Below are 21564 nucleotides of genomic sequence, written 5' to 3' on the forward strand. Positions count from 1 at the left end.
AGTTGTTGATGGTGAATTTTGACTACTGCTCACTGTGTGTGCTGGTTGTTATTGCTTAGATAACGGTAAATTTGTAGTGCTGTAGTTATGAGTACTATAGCTCATCTCAAGAGACATATTTATGTACGTTAGGGTGGTCCGAAGAAAGTAAAGGCGGAGTTTTAATGCTCTCACACCCTAGGATTGTTATTATTAGGATTATTCTATATCGCAATCACGAAATATTTAGAAGTCGCTAAAAGCGCTCAAAGTTTTCCATGTAGTTTATAAGTGAAAAAACATTGATATTAAATATTTTTTATAAGTCCCCAAAAGCCCAAAAAAATGCAATGGGGGACCCATAAAAAATCATTGCTATTAAAAAATTGTTAAATAAAGAATTGGGAATTATTCTTTGAAGTAACCTGAAAAGAAAATGATTTTCGACGATTCTATTCCATTTCTACGAAAAATAGCATTTTTCTCCATTTAAAATACATGGTAACCTTTGAGCGCTTTGAGCGGCCTCTAAAAATTTTTGATTCAAAAAAAGACGAGGTATATTTTCTTTATGTAAAACAATCCTAGGGGTGAGCGCATCAAAATTTCGATCTAATTTTTCTCACATGTATTTTGGACCACCCTAATGCAGATACATATGTATGGATGTAACATGACTTCTGTTGACGTTAGCAGACGAAAATCATTGCATACATTTAAGCGTGAAAACTTCTATGTAAACACAACTTGACACCAGCGCCACCTATCAGATATTTTTTTTTTGATCGGAGTTTCTCCCAATATCTCGTCTGCAACGCCACCTGCGAAATTTACACTTGGAGATTTTACTAATAGCACCGTCATCTAGCATGTATATTTAAAAAAAGCAATATACTATTTTCATAAGATTCAGCCCGGATCATAAATATGATTTGTTTCAAGGCACATTGCACAGAGGTAAAATTCTACTTCTTCTTTTCTCTCTCGTCCATAAAAATCCTAGTGGTGCAAATCTATCGCAGATACTATAGATTTAATTTTCCAACACTATCGGTGGTTTTAAAAAACTATACATATTTAATTCCGTTACTATCCTATATATGGAATATTCGAAGCGCAGTAAATTTCGATGAAAAAAAAAATGGTTTTGTAAAAATAATAAATTTTGTGCAATTTTAGGCATTTCTCTGTGCACCGTGAGGGGGCTTTACAAGACTTTGAGAATACACCCATGGTTTTTTTTTTGTTGAATGATCTATATTTTAAATAAAAATTAACGCGAAAGATTTTTATGGAAAACATTTTGAATGTTGTGAAAAACCCTAAATATTGGTTAAAGGTGCGTACTACCACTTCGTAGGACCTGGTTCGATCAGTGGCCGGAGCAACATCTAAATTAGAAAAGGTTTTTTCTAACAGCGGCTTTTCGGCAGAAAAAGACAACCGCCGAATATTTTTACTGCCAAAAAAAGGTAAGGAGCCCAAGTAAAGTTCAAAATTGTCGCGAGACACCGCTAGTTGCAATTTACTCATTCTCCTCTCTTCACTTTTTGATTGCTTTTTACGCCTACTGAGAGTGAAAAACGGACATTCGCAATGTACAATCTTGCATATAATGTATGTATTAATAATCGTCACCTAAAATGCAAAAAAGCCGTAACTAACAAACTTTATTTTTGCAATCACAAAGTGAATTTTGGAAATTTTTGTTAGTTACGGTTTTTGTTTATTTCAGGTGATTATCCGTACATGTGATTTCAAAAGTATTTTCAAATGTATTCGTATTTTCAAAATACGTACATACTTATTTTGTGTTTAAATACTTTTTTAATTGAATTGAATAGAATTTGTTAATATAAAAGCTGCATTCATTTTTTAAGAATAAGCTATTTGTTTTCACAAGGATAAATTTTTAAACTTGTAAAAAACCCTTAATTTTTTTGCGAAGGCTATTTAAGCTATGAGGATGCCACACTCTGGATAGAAAGTGTCAAACAGAAAAATTGGGGCAGCAAAAAGGTGCCAACATTTTGGACTTAGTGAAGAAAACGTACGTAAATATATCAGATTACCCTTAAAAAAAATTGGAAAATTAAAAAATAGTAGTTCATCGGCCAAATGGAGAATCTATCCCACTAAAGCCCCCCTCTGGCTACGCAACTAAGTTTCATATTCCTAATGAGTTAATTAACGAAATTATTTAAATAGAGCCACCAATCAAAAATACCATTTACAAATACATATATGTAGCTAGTTATACGAAGCTATCCAGAACATATAGACATAGGTATGTATATACCAACTTGTTTAAGTAACATCATTTATAGTCACGCACGCCACATATTGATTACTTAGCAATAACTTATAAAAATTTTATTACTTACTTGACTAATATAGCACATTTATCAATTTATAAAATATATTCGAATGTTTAGTGTGTTTTGATGCGTTTGTCAATGCGATTGCTTATTGTTTATTAACTGGAATTTACTGCACGTACATACATATGTATGTATATATGTAGATACATATGCATGAATAATATATACCTACAAATGTATTTATTAATCTATAATAAGTTATTAAAATACAATTTTTATGACCTATGCTTAATATTTATGTATGAGCTATAATATAACAAACAATCTTATCTGGCATACAAAATGTTATTGTTATTAGTGAGAGTCGGTGATGTTACGAGTAAGTTGCCTTGGTGGCGGCACTGTTTAGGGCCACATTAGTCTTGAATACATACATACATACATATGTACATACATATATTCTAAATTAGTTGAAATAATGTTGTTGATATACATTTGTGTTATTTAACTAGCTTAAAATATACTACAAAGTCGTACAGGCAAGCACACAAACACATACAAATTCATATTTTAAATTATATGATATTAAGTTAGTAATGCCATGTGATTAAAACGATAAGCATTTTTATTATGCAGCGATTGTAATTTAATAAAATTAATTATATGAATGTTAAGATATGTGTGTACATATGTATGTATGTGTGTATTTTTATATAGTTGTGCGCAGAACCATATTTTATGGCCGCAAAGAAATAGTAACATTTTTTTAATACAAATTAAGCACAAAGAATTAATTTTATTGATTGTGTATGTACATTTTTCTTGCGTCAAGGTTATTATAAAAAAAAAAAACCAAAAAATACCAACACTAGCAATTCAAAATAAAGTAATAAACTAATTGAGTGCCGATTGTAAATTTTATTTGACATTATTTGCTTTTAAAACATACTAGTTAATTAACTAAAAATAATTGCGTAATAATGCTGATAATACTACAAAGTGCGGTACAAAAGTCGATATCACTTTTTTTTTCTTGCGCAGCTGCACAAACATGGTGACTTGCTGGTGACTTGCTACGAGCGCACACGCACTTTTAAACACGTACAAACGCATGCAATTTATGATTTATTTTTCAACAAACTTGTCAAAATCTCAATTGACTTAATAAGCATTTGAAGCAGAAAAGGTCTCATATTTTATTGGACTTGTCAAAATCTTAATTGTGTTTATCTTAATTGTGTTTATCATAAATACTAGTAGAACAAATTGTTTTGAAAAAAAATATCGCTGGCCTAATCGCCTTATCTGTGTAATTAAAGATATTACAAATATTTACATACTTAATTTTTGAGTTTACGCATGTACATATTTAAGAATATTTAGTTTGTATACACAACAAAGTATGCATATACATGTATACAGATTATTCTAAGCGGTAGCGTAGATAGCTCACTTCACTCGAGTGAGGCCTAACTGTGGCTCATAGCATCCGCCTCCTGCATAGCGGTCTATCACGATCTATTCTGCCATACAGGCAGCTATTAAACCCTTAAAGTCCAACAGAATAACATCCAAGGTAGCCATTGGGTGGAGAGCAATGAGCTTCCATCGAAACGCTCCTTAACCGTTGTATGGGTCCCTCGACACAGAGACATTCTTGACATTTGCATGGCCGTAGAGCTGGCAAGGAAGGAAACAGAAATAGCGCTGCTGAATTTTTTCCACGAAATGGGCTTACTCTAACTTTCTGCGGGCTGCGTAGTCCACCTATTATTTACACTACAAAACACATCTGGCCGAAAGTCGATTAAAAACTTTGTAAAGCTCTCATATGGCTCAATCTCGCCTCTCTAAGATAAGTAATTTGTGAAATAACCAACCGGACACTCTTTCAGGCGGCGGTTTCGGTTAAAGCGATTTTTATTCCAGAGACATCGCTTACATTGGTTAACAGGGCATTTCTAGCTAGGATAGTAAAAGGTCTTTCGTAAGACAATTGAAAGTGATGGCACAAAAGTCTTTGAATAAAAAGCTCTCTCATTCACCACTCGTGGTGAAAAGCTATTTTGAGAGATGACGAGTGGACAAGGCTCAGGCGTGCCGATCGAGAGATCCAAAATTGAGTCCTGGTGCAGCAAATTTTTTTCTTTTCTTTTTTTCATCTCCATTTTTCTTTTTCAATTAAATTTTTCCGTTTTTTATTTTTAATAAATGTATACAAATACTTTTTTAATTTGATTTAATTTTTAGAAATTTATTCTATATATTATTTCTTTTTTAATTCAATTTCCCACACCTCACACCTCCTTATAATATTCGCCTTGGTTTGTGCTTGAATTTTTATGTACATGTAGTATAAATATGTAGGTGATATTAACTTTACCTTCACATTAAAAAAAAAATGAGTTAGTTCCTTTTACAATAATACCGACAATACGTCAGCCCATACGTATGTATGTATACGAGCATTAAAAATAGGGAAAATAGGAAATATTTGCATTAAATATAAAAAATGTCGATATGTACTTAGACATAATTACAATTTTTTTGACATCATAATGTCATACGTCTCTTTGACATTTCCGTCTTACAATCAAATAAACAAGTCAGACAATCAAACAGCAGACAAACGGCGGAAAGTGAATGAAAGCCGGGAATACATACGTAAAAAAAATATGGCTTGCAGCAAAATGTGTAACAGCTCTCGAACGCGAATGCATAATATGTACATATGTAGGCGATAAAGGTACAATTATGTGGATATGTATGTAATTGTACATACATATGTATGTATCCATATATTTTTATAACTAAGAGCCAAGGAAACATAAATGCATACTGAAAATAACCAGCATTGGTACATAAATGTTTCTATGTGTATACATATACATATATGTATGTATGTATGTTGATCCGTAATTTATGACTGCCCATGAAGGCAACGAAAAAACAACCTTAATTATAACACATTATATTATTGCCGATTGTTATTTATATAATTGAGAAAAATATTACCGTAGAAGTTAAATGAAGGCGGTGCAATGCAGGTATGTGTGTATGTATGTGTATGTGTGCTGCATTCCCACCAAGCATGTTAAGGTTGTTCGTAAATTTATGTGCATACAGCTATAAATATATATTAATTGTTTTTGTATTTAATGGGCAAAGGTGGTGGTACTTAGGGCCTCAGGTGTACAAATATATATATACATACATCCATATACATATGAGCACGCAGTGGGCGGAATGCAATAACAAAAATAATAACAAAGTAGACAAAAAACCAAAAACAAAAAAAAAACGAACATTGAAAGGAAATTGTGCTACATTAATTTTGTTACTTTTAATTGCACGCCATTGCGCTCAATTTCTTTGCAAGTCATTTTGCTGGCAACTACAGCAATAACAGCAACAACCACAATAATAATGACTCTGCAGATAGAGCCGAGATACGAGTCGCTCGTGCAAAAGATATACGCGACCTCAGCTCAGTTGAGAGATATTCATTCATTTTTACTTACTTATTTATTTAAAAACACATATGTACATACATACATATGTACATTAAGTTATCTACAATGTAGCATTCGCGGATACATAGATAAATAAATTTATATTTTTGCTATATTTGTAATTCTTAATTTCGATGTACAAACATTTGTAAGTATGTATGTAGTTTTGTTTGTATATTTGTCAGTCGCGCAATTAAAGCAGCACAAGGCACAAAAAAATACACTACATTACAATAATAATAATAATAATAATAATAATAACTATATAAACAACAATTGTGGAATTGCGGCTGCTGCTCAATCGCAAACAGACGTTGCACACAGTCGCTACTCACCAAATAAATATGTAGCTGCGTACTTTTTATTATAAATTTATGTACATACATACATACATATAATTTTTTTTTATTGTTGCGCTCCGTTGCCTCGACGCTGCCAGAAGGGCAAATACCTATAATTTTCCTACAACAATAACAATTACGGGCGGCGGATAACAACAAAACGCATAAATAAATACATACCTTACAACTGGCATGGCTCAGCAGCAGCAAATGCCGCTCTGGTAGTCTGATAGCTTTAGAGGAAGCCGCAGCAGAGTTTATTGGCGGCAAGAAGTACGAATGCGACGTTAGTAGATTCAGAAATATACGCAATGCTTGTATTCACATTAGGGTGGGTAGAAATTTTTGAGAGTTGAGTTTACTAAACTTTACTTTTCATTACTTCGAGTTGTTTCATTTCAAAAAATTCAATTTGTTTTTTTTTTATCATGCAAGACTAGCAGTAGCATAAAAACAATGTTTACTACATATACTTTTTATTACTGTTTTATATTCTATTTTATTTTTTATATTAAGTTACGTTATTTTCTTGTTTTATTTTATTTATTACTCTTTACTTTTCTTTATTTTTTATTTCTTCTTATTTTATTTTATTTTATTTTATTTTATTTTATTTTATTTTATTTTATTTTATTTTATTTTATTTTATTTTATTTTATTTTATTTTATTTTATTTTATTTTATTATTTTATTTTATTTTATTTTATTTTATTTTATTTTATTTTATTTTATTTAACTTAACTGCTCCGATATAAATTAAACTTTCTACTACAGCTTTTGTTTAGGGTCAATTTCTATTTTACCTTTAAAAATTTTAATAACAAATTTTCTTCAAATTTTTTTCCAAATCATTAAATGCAAGATTTACGATTTAAAAGCTCTAAAGCAAAAAAAATGTCGTAAATGTTTTTAGCACCTGACCTTTTTTATGTTTTTTAACAATTTTCAGCAGTGGCAACCTTAAAAATTATCACGAAAAAACCAACCAGAAAAACTAAATTAAAAGATTGACAAACAGCAAAACCAAAATGTTTGAAAAAAATATGTTGGAAAATTTTAGATTAGATGGCAACCTTAAAAAGCTTTGGGAACAGCATTTTTCTCAATAGCACTCTTTTCAGCATTTTTTGTTTGGAGCTTATTTCTTTGAAATTACATGTTAAAAAAGAAATTTGTGATTGTAATTAGTTTCCAATATGTGGCAACCTTATGCAAATAAACTCACCTTAAAAATGTAAAACTACACTTGAAAGTTTCGTATTGTACCGTTACAACTTTAGCTCACAAAATATATCTAATGCCAAATAGTTCGGCCCACCCTAATGAACATTCTTTCATACAAACAAATGTTCAAATAGAAATGTAATAATAACAATACTATAAAAGTAATACGCTTGCATTTGTAAAAAATATGATTGCAATAATGCAAACAAAAAACTACAATGTATGTATGTAAATATATAAAATAAATAGCAAAGTAGATAGGTACATAGGTACACGCCGGCATTACGAGAAAGCAAACACTCAGACGGACACACACACACACACACACACTACCTCATAGTCGTGCATCCATAGAAAAAAAACAAATAAATATAAATACTTTGTAGCAATTGAGCAAGTCAGCCAGCCAGCCGGCCGGGAAACCAGGCAGCCAGCGAAAGATTGCACTGAGCGTAGCCAAGAAAGGCAAACAGCATAACCGGTGAATTGAAGATACATACATACATACATTTATCAACCAGAAGGTAGAGAGGGCATAAAATAAAATAAAATTGATATAAAACAATAACAGATGAAAGAAAAATTTACGCTCAATTATAACTACATATGTATGTATGTAAGTATGTATGTGCATATAGGGTTATGTTGAATTGAAGGGCAAACGCACACTGCCCCGCCTTCACCACCGCCTTCAACACCACCATCACCAAAATTGGCAGCTTATAACAAACCTTCACTGCAGCACCAGTTAGAGCGTGAATGCCCGGAGTTTACACATCCATATGTATGTATGTACAACCCTCATTACTTCGACTATCTCTGAATCTACAGCCGTTCTTTCCTGCAAGTAAAATATATATAATCATAATAATTCGAGCAGTTGGCGGCGACAAGAAGCAATTTTATGACATTTGTTGGCTCGCTGCATGGTGAAAGTTTTGCTAAGATGGCAGAAATGCAAAAAGTGTGTAGCTGTAACTTTAGCAAGAAAGTTGGTGTGATTGCATCAATATGCAAATCCAAACATAAAAAACAAACTGAAATAAAGTCTTGGTCAAATAAACTACATCCGCAATAGTCTGTCGAGGGATCCGAAATTGTTATTCTATGTAAATTTGTTTGGATGTTTGCTCGGACCAGGAATTAAACCTTATCCTTACCGAGAAGATTGCAAAGATTGGCATGTCTGTCCGTCACTGGATCTATAAGGACGTGTTCAGCTGCGGCTCTAGAGTCGCTCGTGCGATGGACTCCTCTCCATATTTTTATCCAGGAAACAGCAGCCACGAAGGATCTGCAAGTGATAATCCCCGATCGCGAAGATTGGGCAAACGGGCTCCCTGCCCTTGATCTCAGATATGTACATTGGTACACAGACGGTTCAAGGATGGCGGACAGAGCGGGTGCAGGCATCTCTGGCCCTAGCACCAAACTTGCAATTCCCATGGCCCACTGTGTTTCAGGCTGAAATAGTCGCAATCTTAAACTGCGCAAAATTAAAACTTGAAAAGGGTCTAAAGGGTGAATTTTTAGTTATCAATTCAGATAGCCAAGCATCCATCCGGACCCTTTCAAACAGGACTATCAAATCAAAGTTGGTTACAGACTGCCAAAAATACGGATACACTGTGCTGGGTACCAGGCTATTGCGGAATTGAAGGCAACGATATCGCTGACGAGTTGGCACGTGAAGGATCGCTAACTGCCTGAACCATTCCGTGGTCTCAGTTGGTCCTCTTCGAGAGCTATAATTACTCCGTGGGTACACTCGGAACTCAGTAAGTACTGGGGAGCGGTGGAGGGCCTTAGTTAGGCCAGGCTCTTCGGCTACTCTTTTACCAGAAACGACATTGTCCTACCAAATTGAAATGACATCAGGCTACTCTCTGGGTAACTGACTGGTCACAACCAACCCTCTGTTATTAGGAATTCGTCTAACAAGGCCCTTTTAGGATTCATTGGGGAAGCTGAAGGAATCTTGGCCACATTGGGTTAGGGACTCCTTTAGAGAGATACAAAAGATCTTTTAGGTCGCGGTGTCTCATGTTCTAGTACAACCGGAAAATTACAAACATTTATGCCCCTTGCCACCTTTTAACCGAAGGTCCAGCACAGTCATACTTGAAAAGAAAACAAAAAAGACGCAACCAAAACTTAGTAATATACGCATGACAAAAACAAAGCAACAAAATGTTCAAAAGCACAGCATCATAAAAATGTGTAAAAAGAACACTCAAAATATAAATGCAAATAAAACAAATAGCAAAGCAACAAAAGGGGGAAAAAGTCAAAGAACTCGCACGCAATAATGGCAACGCATTTAACTGACTGTATGCTTTAATGTCGATTTGTCAGCCAGCTTGTCTGATTATCTGACAGAGCTATCAGCACCGAAAAGCAACAGTCAGCAGCAGGCTAACAAGCCAACAAGCCATGTCCGTCAAGCGAGAGCAGCTAATGGAAGTCAAGTCAAGTAGTCAGCCGGCGAACAGGCCAAACACAAAAATGTAAACAAAGCGTAAAGACGCAGGCAATGTACGATATTTGTATGACTGCATTGGGCGGAGGGGGGAGGGGGGGGTACACGGCGGATGAAAATGCTGGGCAGCACAGAAAATGCGAACAGCGGCGGCGACAACTGCGCTGTTTTGGTTTGTTGCCCGAGAATAAAGAACAAACAAAAAAGTTAAAGAAATAAACGAAAAAAAAAAACAAAGTCGCACAGCATCCCAAAAGCAATTACATATAGTCGATGCTTGAGTATACATATATGTACATATACATATGTACATAGCTATGTATAAATCAGAGTCTATACATACATATATGTACATAGGTGAGCCATCAAGAGGACGGTGCGCTGTGCTGTGCTGCGCTGCGGTGGAGACACCAGCGCCAAAGTGACGTCATTACAGTCACAGTCAGCTTTTGCACTGTATTTGGTGGGGATTTGCTTTTGTTTACTTTTTGTTGTTTTTTGCTTTTCTTTTAACTCTACACGCTGTCACTTGTGAGACTCAAATGCCGTCAGCGGCAGCCAGCCAAGTCAACGCGGGCATCTCACAGCTGCTAAGGCCTTCAGTCTTCTCTGACTTCTTAATGCGCATGTTGTTGTTGCTGTTGTAAATACCTACCTACTCATGGGTGTCGGTATATACATACATACATATATATCCAATATTATTGTATTTAGCTCAAATTTTTCGTTTTTGTGAATGAAATCGAATGAATGAAGCGGCGGACTATGACGTCGCATGGCGTGGCATGGCGTGGTGTGGCGTGTCATAGCGGGATTTTTAACGCAAAGTGAAGTGCTGTGTACGCTGCCACCAAAAATTTACAACACACCGCAAGTGTGAACTGCTTGGAGAAGGCAAGATAGCCAAAAAAAAAAAATGTTGTGCCAACAAACCCACACCAACGAACATTGGTTTGCTCGCGCGTGATAGCGCGCTTGTGTGTGCACTTGTTTGTAGTTGGTAAGCGTCTCAGCAGTGTATTATGCGTGTGGTGTGGTGCCTTTGAAATGTAAGCCTGCTAAGAAAAACCGTAGTAGATTGCATTGAGCAACAGGCGCACAGAAATTATTACAACAAATACAGCACTGTGTGGCAAGCACTAGGACGAGCCAAGTTTGCCGACGGCATTTTTGTTTAGTAGACAGATATAAAGCACAAAAGTCACAGCAGCAGCAGCAGCAGCAGCAAAGTCAATGGGTGGCCTGGAGCAAGTCGCTATCAGCATTTTGCAAAAAGCGTTGTATAGAAATTTTGGGCGCCAAAAATTTTGTGTACTGTAAGTGGCTACTATATACTAAGTATGAGTACTACTTACTGATAAGTGACGTTGAAGAGTTGTGAAGACACATCGATACTACCAACAATGCAGAGAGCAAGAGAAAGCGTTTGGTGAGAAATTTTGCGAGCGAAATTGAAGAAAATTAGCAGGCGCTAAGATGAAGGGTGACACAAGCTCGCTGTGGGTATTTTCTTAGGTTTCTACTACCACAAAGGGCAGTGTAACTTACTACAAATGTAGGTGTGTATGTACTACATAAATATTTCAACATGCTTCCACATACAGACACATGTTTTTTATATGTTACATATGTATATTCTTGGCCAACAAATCGCGCCAGCACAACTCTATACCCAGTTCATTGCCTGCACGCGGTTTGACTGCGTGTGATCCTTATATGTGTTATTACAAACTTTTGTCTAAAAGTTTTTATGCATCTATACGTATGTATGTGTGTTTGCCTATTTGTACCCTGTAGTCAAATGAACTAGTTGTAAACTACCTCACAACTAGTATGCACCGCATGCCCAACTAGTCAGCCAACTACCTTTTTTCCATGCAATCAACTGGTATTTTTAACATGGAGACGTCCGACGTGATGGCAATTATTATATTTCTTTGTCTCAGACTCAGTCTCATACTAGTTCAAAAAAGGACAGAAAATACTAGTCCAATTTCTGTCAGGAAATTCTAGTTGTAAACTAGTATTTTTCCTAAGTAGTTTGGGATTTCACTGCAGGGTATGTACATACATATGTATGTACATACAGTGTGTCCGTATGTATTTATAATTTTGTGTTCATTGCTCTCGCTGCATTTGCTACCACATTACCACCCTATTAAGCACCGAAAAGTTCATTCTTTGCAATTTAAGAATTTCTTTGTCTTGCGATATTAATTTGAAGCTAAAGTGTACAGTGTAACATAGATTACAAAAATGAGATCAAAATAAAAATTATAAATACTAGCTTAGTTAAATTTTTATAGGAAATTTATGTATATTTCTCTTTTTGGCAGGCGACTCTTTTGGTGCATGCTGGGAGGTGTAACATCCAGAGTTAGAGGGTATACGCATGAATATAGTTTTTCGTTAAGCAATCTCGTTGGGCAGTTGGCACCACCCTGTTGAGAAAATACTTGTCTGGAAACTTCTCGTAGAATAAAGCCATATTCGCTTGTGAAGTTTGGCATGTAGCATAATTTCTAAACCTAAACCGAAATAGACGATTATCATGAATTGGCATTTAAGGCCACAATTGCATTGGTCATAACGGTGATTTCGGTGCAACGAGCAATACGATGATGTACAAGCCATTCCCACACCAGTCGAGCCTCCGTAACCTGAGTGACTCAGACCTATGTATGTGCATCACCAAAATTAGTGGCTGTTTTTCAACCTTAACTATAATATTTATTATATGTTAAGACTTCCGCCGAAATATTTCCGAAAAATATTAAGATTTAGCAATTTTAAAATACCTCCAAAAATCTCATTATTTTGATTCCGTTGATAAAATTCTTAAACATTTTTATGCAGGCTTTTAAAGCATAAACTCTTCTATAATCTGAGGTGATTTCGATTTTCATAGGTATTTTCAAAAGGATCCAGCTCACGTAAGTCTTTATATAATTCCGAAATATTTTGGCGGAAGTCTAAAAATATAGTATGTATATTTTATATTTCCGATTTTTTTATTTATTTTTTTTTAGACAGCGATACATCCTAATGCACATACATAAATATATCCGGCCAAGGACTGTCACTTCAACCGATTTCCCAAAAACTCTTGGGTAAATTTGTATACTATTACAAACAAAAACATGACTACAAACTCTTCGGAATTTGACTACATATTTGCTTTTCAGACCATTACCTAAAAGAAGCAGTTGGATTTGGCACACTAACGTCACGTTTAACCACTTACATAATACAACCCTGCTGTTTTGATACCACGAAACACTAACTTTTTTATTTCGACGGGGCGCCATCTATCAGGTGAACTTATAGGAAAAGTGTTTGCTATGAGATTGGATTAGGATCGATCTTCCAAGGACTCAAGACATAATTATCCATTGTACTTATGGACTAGAGAAGGGATAAAAAACGTCTGGGAAAACAGATAAGCATAGGAAAATTGAACCTAAGCAGTTTTTCGAACGAAGGAGGATGTAATTTTTGTAAATCTATCCAAAAAATTCCACAAACTCACTTTAGGCAACGCCTGATAACTGCTGGAAGATGATAGCTTTGGTGACCACGTGTTGTTCCATAATAAGTACTATAAAGGATCGCAACTCTGTTTAACAAGGCATTTCGTTATGTATTTTTGATATTTCCGCAACCTCCATATCTTTCGTCAACCTTAAAATTGAGAACATAAAATGCTACTACTAGAAATATTTTGCAAATTTTAAAAATTACAACTTTCAAATAGATATGTATCTATCAGCCTCAAAGAGTAATAAATGTCTTAGCAACAAAATATCCTAAACGTCTAGTTTGCATGCTTTTACTGAAGGTAAAGGCGACGTTATGGCCCTTGCTTTCAATTTGAATTTGCCATGAAGACTTTGTAAAACAGTATTTATAAAAACAATTTTTAAAGCACAAAGTCAATGGTTTTACCAAGTGTAATTTATTAACAGGAATTCTAAAAATTGTTCCAAATCATTTAACAAAAAAAATCGAATCGAACCCACAGTGCAAACGAGTAAAGACATTATCCAGACACGCACCCACCCAACCAGCTGAAATTCACGTCGCGTTCGGTGCGTCGAACTCGTTTTCTGCTACCATCCTCTTACTGCCATACACTACAAATTTACCAGGCAAAGCAACCCAGCGCAGCGCAGCGCCAACTCATTCGTCCGCCGTCCATTTACCCACTTTCATTGCAAACATTTGCGCGTTTTTTTGCACATTTTTATTGTCTACAATTTTAATTTATTTTCAATAAATTAACAAAGAAATGCTAAAAGTAAGCGCCAATACTGACAGATATGTATTTCGTTGGTGCTTGTACGCCCGAATGGGTGGTTGGTTGGTTGGTAAATATCAAATGGCTAATGAAATAAAATTAATAAGGTTTGTAATTAGATTTTGAAGTCAATAACCGGATATGGTGCTGCAAAGGCAGGCAATTACTTAAGTTATGCAGACTTTTGGAGGAGTGAATACTATACGAAAATATTGTGGATATTTTCTCCGGGTGGGTAAATATAAAATTTTTTATTAAAAATAAAGATTATAAAGAAAATCTCTAATTCTTTAGAGAAGGATTTACTAAGGTGTAGAGGGCGGCATGTATGTTAATAACTGGGTTTTTGAGTGCAAAACTTTTAGCCACGACGGAGACCACTTGGTGGCTACTCACCCTCAAATTTGATTTTGCAGGCTGCAACTATTTTGTCGGATAGTCAAGCCGTCAAGCTGTCATGCCGTCATATCGTGGTGCCGTCCCTAGATCCTTAGGAAATTGTGCAAATTCCCTAAAAACCACAATGGAGCGCAGAAATAGTTACTCTCATCGAACTGGCAGTTAAATACCCAACAAAGGTTATTAGAGTGCCAGGTGATAAAGATATATTGGTTAACTGCGTAGCGGACTAAATTGACATCTGCTTATTAACAATAAATTATTCTCAACATGCTGGTGTACCGCTGGCATCGCGTCAGGTCGGGCGAAGACGAACTGCTTTTTTGTTTAAGTTGCAGTAAAAAGTTTTAATTATTAATTATAGTACTTTTAATTTCCTGTCGCGCCATTTTTTAAGCAAGAAAATTTCGATGCGTAAAGGAGAAGCGAATCAGGCGCTGCTCACTCCTTTTCCGTCTTAAGTATACTACCACCAAGCATGACATTTTCTTTTTTCTTACATTTCATTTAAAAATGAGCTATAAGCACACAAGGCCTTCCAATGTGTGTGTATGTATGTATGTAAGCATTAGAGCGGGTCAAATTTTTTGCATCAAAAGCACATCGCGATTATGGTTTTTGGGTAATTTCAAGCATTTTTGCCCAAGAAACCATAGGTCTAAAATGAATTTCGGGCCAGCGATTTTTTCTATCTAGTTTTTTTTCAAAAAGTGGCTCACCTGATGAAACAGCTGTATTGAGAACTAGCCCAAATGTGTCTATGGGGGTTTTTGAGGTCGTGGAATCCATTTCTGGCATTAATTCTTTCTTTCGAGGGCCGCCAGAGGGCGTTTCCGTAGTTTTTTATCGGATTTTAACGCCTTTTTCCGAAATTTGACTTTCTCATAATGCAACTTCAATTTTTAAATAGCCTAAAATGTTCAGGGTGAATAATTTTTATTTTTTGTATTTTATTTTTTACAAAACTAATTTTTTTCTTATTTTGATATAATTTTTTTAAATCAAAAATTCAACTTAAAAGATAAAAAACATATGAAATATAAATAAAACAAAAGAACTTAAACACTTTCTAATGTTTCAATTTTTAAACACGTATAACATATTTTTTTTAATATTATGTTGGTAATACTGTTTATCGACATATTGTATGACAAATGACATGTGTGAAAGCATGCTTTTTCAATTTCATACTGTGCTTTATCGTTTCGTTTACAGTGTTTAATTGTAAAATAAAAATAAAAAAAACACAAAAAATAAAAAAAATATAAAAAAAACACAAAAAATAAAAAACAAATACTAAAAAAAAGTTTCAACGCTGAACATTCTAGGCTATTTAAAAATTGAAGTTTCATTATGAGAAAGTCAAATTTCGTGGATTTTCGCAACAATGTTGTCGATTTTCGGAAAAAAGGCGTTAAAATCTGATAAAAAACTACGAATGCGCCCTCTGGCGGCCCTCAAAAGAAAAAATGAATGCCATAAATGGATTTCTCGACCTTAAAAACCCTGATAGACACATTTGGGCTAGTTCTCAATGCAGATGTTTCAACAGGTGAGCCACTTTTTGAAAAAAAAATCTAGATAGAAACAAGTTAAAAAGTCTAAGTTCGGGCGGAGCCGAACATTAAATACCCGGCGCAAGTATTAAATATATGTTTTTCACCTTCCCGAAAGCTACCGCTACATGGTAAACCGAGGTGTATCCATTTTGAGTAAATTGGCGTCCTTAAATTTCGAAATATTGAAGTTTCAAGCATATCTGAAATTTACTGTTATATGAAAAGCGGCCGTAATTTTAGTTCGATTTCAATAAGTTTCAACGTTTTTCTTCTATGTGGCAAGTACAATAACCACACCGAGTTTGGTACAAATTGGTAGAACGGTTACCGAGATACATATATGTGATCATAAGTGGGCGGTGCCACGCCCATTTTTCAAAATTGTATCCTAAACGTATTTCTTGGTAACGAATTGTTGCAAGCATCAATTTTGAATAAATTAGCTTCAATAATTACTGATTTATCGAAGATTTCGTATTTCTCTAAATTACCGTTATATGGGATTATTGTCCTATTTTAAAAATTTTCGGCCATTTCGTATGTTATACCAAGGTTAACAACTGTGCCAAGTTCGGAAGAAATTGGTGCAGCGGTTACCAAGATATACACATGTAAACATAACTGGGCGTGGCTACGCCCATTTTCCAAAAATTTAAAATATTCTTATTTTTCGTCTAAAACTTAATGTAAATATCAATTTTGAGTGAATAATCTTCAGTAGTTACTAAAATATCGCAGTATTCGTATTTCTGAAAATTACCGTTATATGGGAAGTGGGCGTGGTTATTGTCCAATTTTTTAAATTTTCGGCCATTTAGTATGATGTATTAAGGCCAACAACTGTGCAAAGTTTGGAATAAATTGATGCAGCGGTTACCAAGATATACCCATGTAACCATAAGTGGGCGTGGCTACGCCCCTTTTCAAAAAAATTTTAATATTCTTATATTTCGTCTAGAATTTATTATAAATATCAATTTTGAGTCAATTATCTTCAGTAGTTACGAAACTATCGCAGTTTTCGTATTTCTGGAAATTACCGTTATATGGGAAGTGGGCGTGGTTATTATCCGATTTTTAAAATTTTCGGCCATTTAGTATGCTGTGTTAAGGCCAACAACTGTGCAAAGTTTGGAATAAATTGATGCAGCGGTTACAAAGATATACACATGTAACCATAAGTGGGCGTGGCTACGCCCATTTTCAAAAAAATGTTAATATTCTTATTTTTCGTCTAAAATTTATTATAAATATCAATTTTGAGTGAATTATCTTCAGTAGTTACTAAAATATCGCAGTTTTTGTATCTCTGAAAACTACCGTTATATGGGAGGTAGGCGTGGTTATTTTCCGATTTTGCCCACTTTCAATACCATCCGTCCTACGCCCGAAAGAAGAGCACATACCAAGTTTCGTTAAAATATCTCAATTTTTACTCGAGTTATCGTGTGCACAGACGGACAGACGGACGGACGGACGGACGGACGGACGGACGGACGGACGGACGGACGGACGGACGGACGGACGGACAGACAGTCACCGCTTAATCGATTTCTCTTTTCATCCTGATCATTTATGTATACATTTGTCTATATCTATCTCGATTCGTTTTGCCTGTTACAAACAACCGTTATGTGAACAAAGTTATAATACCCTTGTGCAAAAGTGCGCTCGGGTATAAAAATTGCTGGCTCGAAATTTATTTTAGAACTATGGTTTCTTGGGCAAAAATGCTTGAAATGACCCAAATAATCATAATCGCGATGTGCCCCTGTTAATTTTTTTGGGCCCCTACAAATCGACCCTAGTGTAGGTTTATATGTATATGAACCTGCTTTTCTTTAGCATTTAGTTGCATACATAAAATATCACATAGTTGCATACTCAATTGCAATATTAATCAATTCAATGCGCCCTACCAGGTGACCTCCTTTTCCTCATACCTTGGCGCTATCGCTCCTCCTACCTCTTGCATATGTATGCATGTACGTCATAGCTTACCCTTAAATGATGTATGTATACGAGTACCTTGGCGCATAACTGTACTTTTATAAAAAAAAAAAAATAAAAAATTACGACATTAGTGCATATTTACGTACCTTACAAAGTAAGCGCAACGCAATAATAGATAAATATTTTATTATTCGCCAACAAAATATGAAGAAAATAAAAACAACAAATATTATAAAGAAGCTTTCGCAAATATACTTAAATTGTTGAGGTAATGAATTTCGTACTACAATTGAATTGTCTACATTTTAATTTCCACGCGCATACATATTTCTACATTTTCAAGACGTCAAGCGAGGGACCTCGCTGTTGCTGTCGCTGCTGCGTTTGCTGTGTTGCTTTTGTTGTTATTGTCGCTGTTATTCGCAAATTAGTTAGTAAGTAATTTAGTATATTTACTTGTAAGTTATTGTTGTTGTTTTTTCGCTTAGTCGCAATTGTTTATATATGTACATAGTTATTCGACATTTATTTATGTAAATGTGTGGTGGAATTGAAAATTTGCATAGCACACAGAGTAGCGCGCGAGCACACGCGCACACATACACATACATACGCATGCAAATGCATATGCAATAATGTCGTAGGGACCTACTCACCTGCGCCTCAGCCCAGCTGCAACTTGGCTAAGCGCAACTTAAGTGTGCAGCAGCCTAGTGCCCCATATGTCCGTGACAGTCGTAACAGTCCGTCCATGTACGTATGTACGCCTAGCTCTCTAGCCGCTTTCGCCTTGCTACCCCCACTCACCGCCCAAAAGACACTTATGAATTGTACGGCATTTAAGCAGCGCAGACAGTCTTCCAAAACAAACAATCAGTCAGTGGGACAGTTTGACAGTTAGGCAGTTAGTTACTTAGGCAGTCAGTCAGTTTGTCGATTGCTGGCATCAGCCTACAAATTCCGTCGCTTACTTTGTCTTGAAATAATTTTACATTTTATGTTAATGACAAAATTGCATAATGAATGTAATGTATGTAAATGCTTGAACACATGCGTGCATATGTTTGGCTGGCTATAGTTGTGCAATAACAAAAATTTGCATTTGTATGCGCATAAATGTCTTTTCTAAAGGCGAATGGGAAAATGCTGCATGCAAGTTGTATAAATATTGACAAAAGAACGCAAGATTTCTATTTATTTAGCAATTTATTTGAATTTGTTTCTTTTTTTCTACGAGTATTAAGTAAATTAAATTGCTAATTTGTAATTTTAACTAACTAGCTTTGCACACATGCATACCCATTTGACTTTAACTGCGATCTGATAATAAATGGATTTTTTTTTCCATAATAATTTCGAATATATTTAGCCTCGCAATTGCTTCAACTCCCTTCCACTGCCTTCTATCTAATCTTCGAACACGAAGTTCTCGTAGCATTACATGTTCGTATCCTGACCCAGCCTTCGTGAAGCTGAACTGTGGCTCGAGTTGATTTGAAGAAAATGAATAAGACTCTAGTTGGCGAAGAAAAGTTGCTCTGAATCCGAATTGTTGCAAAAATGTGTATTCTTGGCATACGCTGCCTTCGTAGCTATTCGAATTCAATGATAGAATTTTTATAGATTTCACGAAAAGTCAGACGATCGAGACGTAAAATTCTCTTTTGCCGAAAGAAAATACCTTTTATTCGAAACGTCAATAACTTATCGAACTGCCCTCTTGTCAGCGACCGACGACGGATTCAAAGTTTGGATTTAAGCTGAACACTAATGAAGTCAAACTTCCTTCGATTCATGTCTAGATCGTTGAATGCTGCAGATATTTTAATTACTCATTATGTTAGCCTAATAGGCCGGTCTTAACAAGAAATTCACAACTGAAGCATTTCAAAAGGTGCTTAAGAACTGCGATGCTCTGCATCTGTGGAGCTCTACGCACAACTTCATCGGAGGCAATATTCTGCTAATCAAAATTGTTGGAAAACTATCAACGGGTTACGCCACCTTAAGGCTGTAGGATATACCCGGCTGAACACTCAGTATGGCCACACCGCAATCTTAAAGGAAATTAGATAGAACGGGCAAACGATGGTTGGCAAACTAGATGGCAAGGTAGTGGGGGTGTCTTTTCAGCCCAACTGAAGCTGGAAAAATCCTTTCGCTTACCCAACTACTGTAGCGTCTTTCAAGCTGAAGTCGCTTCCATACAGGAGTCGGTTGAATACTGACGTACATGGGAAGTCATATGTAATAACATATTCGCCCACCCAGGAATTCAGGCCGCAGTTAAGGTGCTTGACTCGGTCACATGCAGTTCAAAAACCGTAGCGGACTGTGGCAGATCTCAAAGCGAGATGGCTGGCTGAGCAATCTGCTCTTCACTTTGTATGGTTGTTGGAGCACCGGAACATACCAGGCAACGAAAAGGCACACATATCCGCTCCACTTTCGCAGTGCTGCTAGGGTTTACGCATGCTGCTCGCTACTTACAAGCTCATTCTAAGGGATCGATCTCTTAAACTAGCAAGTGACAGGTGGGTTAGTGTCACCACTTGCAGAAATACGAATTTTACGTGGCTAAAATGGAACGAAAAACGGTCGAAGAATTTCCTCATGCTGAGCAAAGGGCGCTTAACTGCGGAGCACTGCGTCTGCTAACAGGCCATGTTGCCATCGGAAGGCACGCGGAGGGGTTAGCGATACTCCATAACGACTTCTCCAGAAGCTGCACAAATTAAGAAGAGCCAAAAACCTTGCGGCAACTGTTGTGCGTATGCCCCGCACTTTGCAGAAGAAGACGAAAGTTCATGGGTTTACGAATTTTCGGAGACTTAACCGACATATGCGAAGTGGGCATACAGCAACTTCTGGGTTTTGCGATGATTTGAATAGGAGGTTCCGCGATGATCCGCGTGGTAACACAACGGTAACACAACAATCTAAGGGCCAAGGTATGCTAGTGAGGCCACTTCAGCCTAACCTAACCTAGCCTAATAGGCCAACCGCCGGCAATTATCTATCAAAAATTGATCATGCCCCTACAACTTGTATGGTACCAACCGAAACTGAACAGCGTGTGTAAAAAAAAGCTAAATCAATTTCTAATTTTTGTTCTGCGTGAGATTTAGATTTGACTTTTCGCTTAAACGCATGTAAGCCTGTTTCAGGTGACGCAGGGAACAAATTAGACGTTAGTGGTATTGTAGTGAGCCAGCTGAGCTACTGGGTGCGCATCCCTACTATGGGGCACTGGCCCAGAACAATAGTCACTCACCAACAACTGTGTCGAAATGTGGACACATTTGTGCTGGGTATGACTCTGTGCGCAATGAGTTCCAAAATTACTAAAGTTCCGGATTCGAGGCAATTTCTTTATGTACCGTTCCGGTCTTTTCTGTGAAATTTCTATCAGCAACAAAAGATAAGTCTATTCGGATAATAAAGTCGCTCGTAAAGGACTGATACTCTGGATTAGGGGAGAGTGAATCATCGTACAGATT

The 21564-nt window shown here is 36.0% G+C and overlaps 1 protein-coding gene across 1 annotated transcript in view; it reads right to left on the reverse strand.

The window, feature by feature from the left end:
• LOC118747687 (protein bric-a-brac 2) overlaps positions 1-21564 on the reverse strand; it is a gene marked incomplete at its 3' end in the record, with an annotated part of 138856 nt that overhangs the window by 102978 nt on the left and 14314 nt on the right.

The sequence above is a fragment of the Rhagoletis pomonella genome, unplaced genomic scaffold, assembly GCF_013731165.1.
Source record: "Rhagoletis pomonella isolate Grant_MI unplaced genomic scaffold, Rhpom_1.0 Rhpom_scaffold_00012, whole genome shotgun sequence".
NCBI classification, from domain to species: Eukaryota; Metazoa; Arthropoda; class Insecta; order Diptera; family Tephritidae; genus Rhagoletis; species Rhagoletis pomonella.